Raw genomic sequence first — 12248 nt, 5'->3', positions numbered from 1 at the left:
TTAGTAATGATGACCAAGAAACTATCATTGGTTGTTGTAAAAACCCATCCGGTTCACTAATGTCCTTGAGGGAAGGAAATCAGCCGTCCTTACCTGGTCTGGCCTACATGTGACTCCAGACCCACAGCAATGTGGTTGACACTGAATTGCCCTCTGAAATGACCTAGCAAACCAAGGGTTCAAGGGCAATTATGGATGGGCAACATGCTGGTGTTGCCAGTGATGCCCACATGCCATAAAAGATGAAAGAATGGACTTTGATGTGCAGCTACCCAGCTCTCAGAACCATGCTTAGGCCACCCAGCCCAAATTGTTTCTCGGTCTTCTGACCTTGTTGGGTTCAGTCTACTGTCTGAGGTCCCATTGTGTCACTTAAAGCAATCACATATTTTATAAACTCACCTACACCTGCGTGATACATAGAAACAGAAGCACGTTCAGGAAAATGAAACCCATTCAGCCTAATAAACCTATCCCTTTCAGATCAATCTCACTATGGTCCCTCAACTCTACCTACCCACCTTCTCTCGCGTACTTAGCCCCACCTTCTCATCATAAGTTCAGAAGATACAGGAGCACAATTAGGCCATTCGGCCCATCGAGTGCTCCATGGGCCGAATGGCTACCATGGCTGATATGTTCCTCATCTGCTACCTACAACGTTACAGACCAAGAGCTGGATTGCAAAATCAGCCAGAGCATCTCCTCCCTGGAACACATGGCCTCGGAGGGTGAGTCGGCAATTTAGCCTCCCAAGCCTAACACCCTCAATGTGATCATGGCTGATCCCATCCTGGCCTCAACTCCACCGTCCTGCCTGTTCTCCATAACCCTTCAACCCATTACCGATTAAAAATCTGTCTAACTCCTAAAATTTACTCACTGTCCCAGCATCCACCGCACTCTGGGGTAGCGAATTCCACAGATTCGCAACCCTTTGAGAGAAGTAGATTCTCCTCAAATCTGTTTTAAATTTGCTCCCTCTTATTCTAAGATTATGACCTCTCATTTTAGAATGCCCCACAAGAGGAAGCATCAGCTCCAAGTCTACTTTATCCAAACCTTTTAGCATCTTGTACAGTTGCACCAACGCTTCCTTACTTCTATATTCAATTCCTATTGCTATAAATGCCAACATTCCTTTTGCTTTCCTTTTTTTAAAAATAAATTTAGATTACCCAATTAGTTTTTCCAATTAAGGGGCAATTTAGCATGTCCAATCCACCTACTCTGCACATTTTTTTTTTTGGGTTGTGGGGGTGAAACCCACGCAGACACGGGGAGAATGTGCAAACTCCACACGGACAGTGACCCATAGCCGGGATCGAACCTGGGACCTCAGCGCCGTGAGGCGGTTGTGCTAACCACTAGGCCACTGTGCTGCCCCTCCTTTTGCTTTCCTTATCTGCTGCACCTGCATGCTCATTTTCTGTGACTCATGCACCAGGACGCCCAGATCCCTCTGCATCGGAGCTCCCCAAAATCTCTCCCCATTTAGATAATAAGTTGCCTTCCCATTTTTCTGACCAAAAAGCATGACCGTACACTTATCCACGTTAAACTCCATCTGCCACATTTTGGCCCACCCCCCTAACCGATCTATATCTATTTGTAAGGTTCTCACTGCAACTTTGATGGATAGCGCTTTGGCTTTCCAAATGTCTTGATATTACGTCCTTGATAATTGATTCGAACCATTTTCCAACATCAGATGTTAAACTAACTGGTCTGTAATTTCCCACATTCTGCCACCCTCCCTTTTTGAATAAAGGTGTTACGTTAGCATTTTCCCAATCCACTGGAACCTTTCCCATGCCCAGGGAATTTTGGAATATTATAATCAATGGATCCACTATCTCTGCTGCCACTTCCTTTAACACCCTAGGATGTAGGCCATCAAGCCCTGGGGACTTGTCCGCCCTCAATCCCAAGAGTTTGTTGAGTACCGTTCTCCCATTGATGCTGATTGAATGAAATGAAAATCACTTATTGTCACAAGTAGAATTCAAATGAAGTTACTGTGAAAAGCCCCTAGTCGCCATATTCCGGCACCTGTTCAGGGAGGCTGGTACGGGAATTGAACCATGCTGCTGGCCTGCCTTGGTCTGCTTTCAAAGCCAACAATTTAGTCCTTTGCTAAACCAGCCCCTGAATATTCTTGATTATTCCAAGTTCCACCCTTTCTATTATCTCTGAATTGCCGGTTCCTATAGGAATGGTACTGGTGTCATCCACTGTGAAAACTAAGGCAAAGTATGATTTAGCATCTCTGTGTTCCCCACTATTAACTCACCAATTTCACCTTCCAAGGGAGCAACATTCACCTCAGCGACTCTCTTCCCTTTTATGTACCTGTAGAAGCTTTTGCTATCCTTTTTTATATTCTATGCTAGTATTTTTTGTAATTTACCTTAGCTCATTTTATTACTTTTGTAGTATACCTTTGTTTATATTTGAAAGTTTCCCAAACTTCCAGCCTGCCACTGGCCTTTGCAATATGAGATAACTTAGTTTTCTGTCTTTATATTATCCTTGACTCCTTGTTTAGCCATGGATGTTTTTTACCCTCTTCCCATCTTTCTTCCTCACTGGGATATATTTTAGTTGTGAGGAATTGAGTATCTCCTTAAACAACTGCCACTGCTCATCAGCTGTCCGACCTTTTAGCCTTCCTGCCCAGTCTATACAGGCCAAAACTGTCCTCAAGCCGATGTAATTTCCTTTATTTAATTTCAGAACACTGGTGTGGGACTCCACTTTCTCATCCCAAACTGAATCTTGAATTCTACCATACTATGGTCACTACTCCCTAGTGGATCCTTAACTATGAGGTCATTAATTAATCCCTCCTCATTACAGAATTCCAAATCGAGAGTCGCCTCCTCCCTGGTTGGCTCCCCAACATACTGTTCCAGGAAACAATCTCCAAATGCATTCAATGAACTCTGCCTCCAGGTCACACTTGCCAATTTGATTCCTCCAGTCTATGTGCATATTAAAATCACCCATTATTATTGCCGTACCTTTCTTGCAAGCCCCCAGTATTTCCTGGTTTATACTGTGCTGCACTGTAGAACTACTGTTTGGGGACCTATAGATTACTCCTATAGATTACTCCTACCAAGGATTTCTTCCCTTTGCTATTTTTTATTTCTACTCAGACTAATTCCACATCTTGATCTCCAGTTCTTCTGTCATTTCTCATTACAGCGCTGATCCCTTTCCTCACCCTATCTTTCCGAAATACTGCGTACCCTTGGATTTTCAATTCCCAGACCTGGGCTCCCTGTAACCACGTTACAGTAATCCCCGCCAAGTCATAATCTTTTGTTTCTACTTGCCTGTTAGCTCATTAAGCTTGTTACGGCTGCTTCTTGCATTTAGACACAAAGCTTTTAAAGTTATTTTAATGTTGGATTTCTCTACTCTCCTATAATTCCTTGGTGCATAAAGACATTCACCTGTTCTGTCCCTCACTTTTATGTTCTGGTAACCATCCAGCACATCGTTAACCTGCACTCTTACCTCCTTCTTTAAATTGGATTTTCTAGTTTCCCCTGCAACTGAACCCTCCCCTCACTATTCAGTTTAAAGCCCTTTCTACAGCCCTAGTTACTCGATTCACCAGGGCTCTGGTCCCAGCTTGATTCAAGTGAAGGCCGTCCCATCGGAACAGGACCTCTCTTCCCCAGAACTGGTGCCAATGTCCCATGAATTTAACCCCATTCCTCCCACACCAATCTTTGAGCCACGTATTTACCCCCTTAATCTTACTGACCCTGTGCCAATTAGCTCGTGGCTCAGGTAGTAATCCAGAGATTATTACCTTTTTGGTTCTGCTTTTTAATTTAGCTCCTAGCTGTTCATACCCCCTTAGCAGAACCTCTGTCTGTGTTCTACCTATGTCGTTGGCACCTACGTGGACCACAACAACTGGATCTTTACCCTCCCATTCCAGGTTCCTCTGCAGCCCAGATGAGATATCCCGAACCCGAGGACCAGGCAGGCAACACAACCTTCGGGATTCTCAATCCTGGTCACAGAGACCAGTGTCAATGTCCCTAACTATACTATCCCCAATTCCAACTACACTGGACAGCACGGTAGCATAGTGGTTAGCACAGTTGCTTCACAGCTCCACAGTCCCAGGTTCGATTCGTGGCTTGGGTCACTGTCTGTGCAGAGTCTGCACGTTCTCCCCGTGTCTGCATGGGTTTCCTCCGGGTGCTCCGGTTTCCTCCCACAGTCCAAAGATGTGCAGGTTAGGTGGATTGGCTTGCCCTCAGTGTCCAAAGACGTTGGGTGGGGTTGCTGGGTTACGGGGATAAAAGGGATGACGTGGCGCTTGAGTGGGGTGCTCTTTCCAAAGGCTGGTGCAGACTTGATGGGCTGAATGGCCTCCTTCTGCACTGTAGATTCTATGATTCATTTATTTTCTCCCCCCCCCAACCCTTGAATGGCTCCCTGTACCACGGTGCTGTGGTCAGTTTGCTCATCCTCCCTGCAGTCCCCGTTCCCGTCTACACCGGGATCAAAAATCTCAAACCTGTTGGACAGGGATAAAGGCTGAGACTCCTGCAACCCTACCTCCTGGATCCTTCTACCTGCCTCACTCACAGTCACACCCTCCTGTACTTGACCACTGGCCAAATTTATGTTAGTTGTTCTAAGGGGTGTGACTGTCTCAAGAAACACTGCCCAGGGGCAGCATGTTGGCACAGTGGCTAGCATTGCTGCCTACGGCGCTGAGGACCCGGGTTCAAATCCCAGCCTGGGTCACTGTCCGCGTGGAGTTTGCACATTCTGCCCAAGTCTGTGTGGGTTTCACCCCCACAACCCAAAGATGTGCAGGGTAGGTGGATTGGCCATGCTAAATTGCCCCTTAATTGGAAAAAATAATTGGGTACTCGAATTTTATAAAAAAGAAAAAAAAAGATACACTGTCCAGGTACCTCTTCCCCCTCCCAGATGTGTCGCAGACTCCAGCTCATCAACTCTGAGCCGGAGTTCCTGAAACAATCAACACTTACTACAGACGTGCTCACTGGGAACCACAATGGGGCCCACCAGCTCCCACATCATGCAGGAACAACACATCACCTGACTCTTCATCTCTATTTTATTTAATTAGTTTTTAATTTTTATTAACCCTATTTTTTATTTTAAAAAACTATTTTTAAATAATCTCTTATTACCTCTATCTGAAAACAATTTATAAACTGTAATAAAATTGCTTTTCAAATTTAACAGTTTTCCTATCAGCCAATCAAATCACAGCCTTCCTGTTATGTCACTTTGTTTTTCCCCCCAATCAGGACTCTGTCAGTTTCAGTGAGACAGACAGAGTGAGAGACAGAGACAGAGAGCGAGAGAGACACAGAGAGAGACAGATAGGGAAAGACAGAGACAGAGAGAAAGACAGACAGACAGAGAGAAAGAGACAGACAGAGAGAGGGACAAACAGAGAGAGACAGAGACACAGACAAAGACAGACAGAGAGAAAGAGACAGACAGAGATAGACAGAGAGAAAGAGACAGACAGATATAGACAGAGACAGAGAGAAACAGACAGACAGAGAACTGCCTTATCTTCCCAAGCTGCTCTCCTCTTCACTGCTAACCCGCCTATTTACCAAATCCCCGGTGCAATATAAATATACCTATTAATTTTTGCCAGCATTTCTTGATAGGCAAATGTTAGTTTTCACGTGACTTTCCTGCTGGAGGTTCAAAAGTTGGAGAGTATGATGCTGTGATTCTGGTGCACGGTGTGATCTTGTTAACTGATTGTGGTTTCCTTTCACTCAATAATAGGAAAGTTAAATGTAAACAAATACTTTTGGTTAGAAGCTGAGCATTACCACAATTTAATTGTGCTTAATCTGTGCATAACATGGAGATGTGGATTGAGGGTGGTTTGAAGAACGCCGGAGAAGCAAGACATGGTCCCACGAAGGCTTTGGTGAAAACAAACAATCCATTGTGCTTAATGTTGTAATCTAAACCTCTTCCCACAAAGCTAGCTTTGTGGAACAGCTGTTTGACCAATGTTGTTTCATACCCTCTTATATCTTGTTAACTTTTTGTAACCAAATAAAAGTGCTTTATACCATACGTGGGAAAAAGCTGTGGATTATTCTAAGACACTGTTCTCTAATACGTTAGCCACATATGATTAATTAAACTTCTAGTGAATAAATAAAGTGATTAAGATGCAAATTTGTGATCTAAATGTTCACATTTTTCAGAGTCATGCTTGTGAACTGTAACCTTTCTGTTAGCAAAATGGTGAAGCAGGGCATATGAATGTTTCACTTCCTCGGTTATTGAATGGTGCTAGACGTTTGGTAAGTAAATATTGATGTATGGAATTTACCTGTATGAGTTTAAGTGGGATTACAGTCAGACCTGTGGAGTGTCAGCCTCTTGACATTGAAAATATGGATATAATAGCAAGATACAGGAGCTCAGAGTTCAGTAGCCTGATGTTCAATTCATCATCTCAGTCTTTCAGCTTGAGACTCTTTCTTTGCTCCTTTTTTAACAGCAGAGTTTCAGCCACTTCTTCTTGCTCTCTGTTCTTCATATTTAAAAATTCTCTAAAGTCCAAACTTTGGGCCATAACTTCTGGGCTCCCCAGTGTAGGATTTGGGGGTGTATTCCAACGATGCGCTATGGAACCCCTCTTGGAAATTCCCACAGAAGGATTAACCTGGCAATTGTCCAGAAGGGTTAACTTCCCCTGGACAATTACGCTGAGCTACCAAACATCTGACAAAGCAATTTAAACCGCTACCATCGGATGGTTCTGCTACTTTAACACTCAGGCATCCTGAAAGAGTTACAAGAAAAAAAACACTTCCAACTTCAGGGAAACTATTTTAAAGTCCCAGACCTAATCTGGCAGAGTAACCTCCACCAGTCCCATTGCCACTCTGAGGAAGTTATGGGCTTCAGAGTTAATTGTTGTATCAAGTTGAATATGGTTCTTCTTTGGAACTGAAGGAAGGTAGAAACGTGATGAGTTTTATGCTGTAGAAAGGTGGGGGTGGGAGAAGAACAAAAGGAAATATCTAGGATAATGTAAAGGATGGAGCAGATATTAAATATCACTGAACAAAAGGCAATGGGAGTGGTAACAGCTATAGTAAAGTCTTTTATGGCTGAATTATTCTCCATCTGAGCTCTTCCCTACAATATAGAATGCATTTTCAAACCAAACAAAACTATTAAAAAGTGTATCATTGTATGCATTAAAGTTAACACTCAAACTGATTACAGGTTACACAGGATTTAGACACCTATGCATATTACACCTACTTCTAAAACTCTAAACTAATCTGTGATTCTTCTCATATCAATGTTTCTTCTGAAAATTATATTAATGCTCCTGTTTGTTGTTACTTTGCTGCAATATTTTAAAAAATATATTTAGAGTACCCAATTTTTTTTTTTGAATTAAGGGTTAATTTAGCGTGGCCAATCCACATAACCTGCACATCTTTGGGTTGTTGGGGGCAGCACGGTGGCGCAGTGGTTAGCACTGCAGCCTCACGGCGCCGAGGTCCCAGTTTCGATCCCGGCTCTGGGTCACTGTCCGTGTGGAGTTTGCATGTTCTCCCCGTGTCTGCATGGGATTCGCCCCCACAACTCAAAGATGTCCAGGCTAGGTGGATTGGCCACGCTAAATTGCCCCTCAATTGGAAAAAATGAATTGGGTACTCTAAATTTAAAAAAAATAAATATGAAAATCTTTGGGTTGTAGGGGTGAGACCCACACAGACACAGGGAGAATGTGCAAATTCCACATGGACAGTGACCCAGAGCCGGGATTCGAACCCGGGTCTTCAGCGCCGCAGTCACAGTGCTAACCACTGTGCCACATGCCGCCCACTTGCTGCAATCTTAATTACTTTAATGTCACTGATTGCTCAATGGCTTCTGTTGGTTGACGAAGAAGCTGCTGAATCATCTGTTCATCTGAAGGAATATCACACAGCAATTATTTTTTAAATATTTTACAGGCCAGCAATCCCATGTCTTGCTAATCCAGAGAATGAGTCCAAAAACTCTGAGAATTCAATGCAAAAATACCTAAAGATACAAGGAACTGATCTCTGTAAAAGTGCCAGGGAAGATGATCAAATTAAGGAAATGATTTACCTTCATCCCACACCTCTCACAACATTATTAAGCCCCAAAGTGCTTTGTAGGCAATGTAGCACTCAAAGTGTATTCAGTGTTGTAATGTGGGGAATACAGCATAATCTGTCTCTGTGGATTTGGTTGACACGCTGAGTTAACACATTACTTGCCGCACTTTAGGGAGTCCGTAGCCCAGTGGCGTGCAGAGGGGGGGGCCGACGGTGCGTTGGCCCCGGGCATCCATTTGATGGGGGCATCCAATCAGAGAAGGAAAAAAAAAAAAAAAAAATTTTTTTTTTTTTTTTTTTAATTTTTTTTAAAATTTAGATTACCCAATTATGTTTTTCAATTAAGGGGCAATTTAGCGTGGCCAATCCACCTACTCTGCACATTTTTTGGGTTGTGGGGGCGAAACCAACGCAGACACGGGGAGAATGTGCAAACTCCACACGGACATTGACCCAGAGCCGGGATCGAACCTGGGACCTCAGTTCCGTGAGGCGGTTGTGCTAACCACTAGGCCACCGTGCTGCCCCAGAGAAGGAAATAAGATAGTAATTTTAAAATTTCAGCGGTGATAAATCAATTTTTGGAGGCTCACCACACTGCAGAGGCAGTTGTTAGCCCTTTATTCCTTTAACATGGTGTACCCTTTCTGTCTAGAGAAAATGGTCCTTCTCCCCATCCCCCCCACACGCATGCGCATGATGTACGTGGTCCAACCATCAAAAGCAACAAGCAAACGTGGCTGTTCGTTCCTGCGTTTCCTCGAGTCATAACTCGTCTTTTCTTCAGCTTTTTGTGCATCTAGATTAGTTCTTTTACCTACTCAGGTCAGTGAATAGCTCTAGAACAGGTGCAACTACGGTTTTTATAGGTTTTTTGGCGATATTTAATGAAATATTTACGTGGGATGTAGTAAGAGTGAAGCCTGGATGATCAGAGGACTGCTATGGCATTTAATCTCGGAATAGGAGACATTTATTCCTTAACATGCTAATATTCGAATACAGATACCACTAATTTGCAAGTCTATGATATAAATTGCATAAAATTATCAGTGGAGAATCAGTGTGAAATAATTTGATACGAAGGAACAAAGAAATGAAATATGGTTTATCCGTCTGGAACTGACCGATTGTTTACCATTTTCTTCCCATTTTCTCATGCGTCTTACGGTTTTTGAGATAGAAAATGAAATGTTACGAGTATTTCGTGTACAACCGAGTGGAGCACAGAACAGGAAAAAAAAGAGGGCCAGAGTCGAAGAAGAGTCCCATCAAAGAGGGGCATTAGATGCATGGATAAAAAGAAGTAAAGAAGAAGTAGGAGGAGCTGGAGAAGTAAAAGATGATGTGGGTGCAGAGAAGGATTTTTCTGATACGGATTCAGCTCGGTCAGAACATAATACTCTCTCTCCTCAGTCTCGTTGTCAGGATGATGATCCATGTGAAGAAAATAAAGAAGATATTTGCATATTTTTGCAAAGAAGCGATTTTGGCTGTTTGAAGAAACCGATTCCAGATCATTTGAAGATGACAATATTACAACATGGCCCTGAAAGATATCATAATAAAAGTGGTCCATTTGCTGAGAAGGATGGGAGATCATTTTCCAAACAGTGGTTTGATAAAGTTTCCACAAACGGAGAAATTGTGGAGAGAAAATGGTTGTTATACTCTCCATATCGGAAAGCATGCTACTGTTTTGTTTGCTTTTTGTTTTCAAGGAGCATTTGTCGTCTGTGTCAAACTTTGGAAAGGAAGACGGTTTCTCCACTTGGAGAAAATTAAATCCAACAATACCTGACCATGAGAAAAGCCCTTCTCATAGAGCTCACATGAGGGAATACCTGAACCTTGTAGTTCGACTCCATCATTCAACTACGATAGATGCTGAACTTCAACAGCAAATGTCTGCTGAAAAGAAAAGATGGAAAGCTATAACTGAACGGATTGTCGAGGTTATATCCTTTCTGGCAAAACAGAATCTGGCCTATCGTGGACATCAAGGAGAAGGAATATCTGGGTTATCAGAGCCAGGGGAGACAGTCAGTGAAAATACAGGAAACTTTCTAGCAACAATCAGACTTTTGGCCAAATATGATGACATCTTAGCAAAACACTTGCAGAGAGGGAAAGAGAAACCAAAAAGTGTCACCTACTTGTCCAACAGAATTCAAAACGAAATAATCAATCTTCTTGGTGAAACTGTCAAGAAAAATATAATTTCCGAAATTAAGGACGCAAAATATTTTAGCATAATGCTGGATTCAACTCCAGATATTGCCCATGAAGATCAGGTTTCTGAATTCTGCGTTACATTCATATTGATGAAAACAGAAAAGTAGAAATAAGGAGACATTTCTGGGATTTTTTCAAGTCAACAAGAAAGATGCAGTCAGCCTGGTAAATAAAATTCAGGAAAAATTGGAAGAAGACAAAATTTCCATGAATGACTGTCGTGGTCAAGCATACGATAACACAGCAGTTATGGCTGGAGTGAGAGGAGGTGTTCAACAAAAAATTCTTGAAGTTAACCCAAAAGCTGTGTTTGTGAACTGCGAGAACCACAGCCTCAATTTGTCCTGTGTCCATGCAAGTGAGGTGCAACCTGTTGTTGTTACATTTTTTGGCATTCTAGAAAAACTCTACTTTTTTTTCTTCATCTACTTCTCATTGGGAAGTGTTAAAATCATTTGTCACTCGGACTGTGAAAAGACAGTGTGACACAAGATGGAGTTCCAGCCATGATGCTGTTGCAAGTAATCCACGAAGAGTGTGACACGTTATTGCAAGCCTTCAACACCTGCTGGAAGGAGAATTTTCAAGGGAAACTAAATCTGATGCAGGATCGCTACTGAACTCTATTCAACAGTTCCCGTTTATAGCTTTATTAAATTTTTGGTACTCAGTTTTATCATCAGTGGATAAAGTCTCAAAACGTTTGCAGGATCCGAAAATGGGGTTCCATGAAGCTCTTGTGATCTGAGCGGACTTATCATATCTTGAATTTGAAGAATGACGAAATTATCCACAATGCAATAGATTTAGCCAATGAATATTGTCAAAATTGGGGAATACCAATTGCACGAACAAGAAGAAGAAGAATAATGCCTGGAGAGTCAGCAAGAGATAGTGGACTGACGGCACAAGAAGAAATGAATAGAGTAATGGTAGAGATTGTAAACAGATTAAAAACTGAAATTGAATACCGCAGTGTCCGTCTTCAAGACTCAGTGACCGATTTTCTTTTCTTCTGAACTTGACTTCAGGAGTGATTGAAGATGAACAAGAAAGAGAGAAATTAAAAAAGGAATGTTCAGACTTTGCAAATTATTATGACAATGATGTGGTTGCAATTCAGTTATATGACAAAATTATTGATTTTGTGATGCTCCTTCGAGCTGGAGGAAATAGAGTTCCCCCTGATCCTAAAGATGCTCTGGAGTCTTTACTGCAGTATGGGAGGGATGTCTTTCCGACGCTGTGTGTTTCATACAGATTACTGCTTACAATCGCATTTTCAGTCGCAAGCTGTGAAAGGTCATTTTCAAAACTGAAATTAATAAAAATATATCTGAGGTCGTCTATGTCACAGGAGCGACTGACCAACCTGGCTTTAATAAGCATTGAAAAATAATTTCTCACAGCTGATGTAAAAAGTGAAGTAGTTCAGGTGTTTTGTGACAGGAGGTATCATTTGGGGAAAAGAACTTAATAAATTTGATTGATTTATATTAAAATCGAATAAAGCGTTATTTCATGTTTCATCTGGTTTATATATTCAAAATGTTTTCCTTTCTCATAATATTTCTCAGTATATTAGGCCTTATACTTGAGTCTTTGGGGCATACAATCAAGATTTGCCCCGGGCATCACCAGACCTCTGCACGCCGCTGCCGTAGCCTAAATTAAGAGGGCTGACTGGATAATGGTAGTGGTTCAACTTGGCGTTTGCTGATTGGAAGGATCCTCCCGGTTCTTTGTCACCTGCCATTGTTCTTCAGCACTTTTATTAATGATCTGGAGAACTAAGATCTGTACTGAGGAACTAACTGCAGACTTGCAACAACACAAACATGCAGGTGCAGGGAGTGAGTT

This window comes from Scyliorhinus canicula, chromosome 19 (assembly GCF_902713615.1).
Source record: "Scyliorhinus canicula chromosome 19, sScyCan1.1, whole genome shotgun sequence".
Classification (NCBI taxonomy): domain Eukaryota; kingdom Metazoa; phylum Chordata; class Chondrichthyes; order Carcharhiniformes; family Scyliorhinidae; genus Scyliorhinus; species Scyliorhinus canicula.
This window is presented reverse-complemented; position numbering follows the sequence as displayed.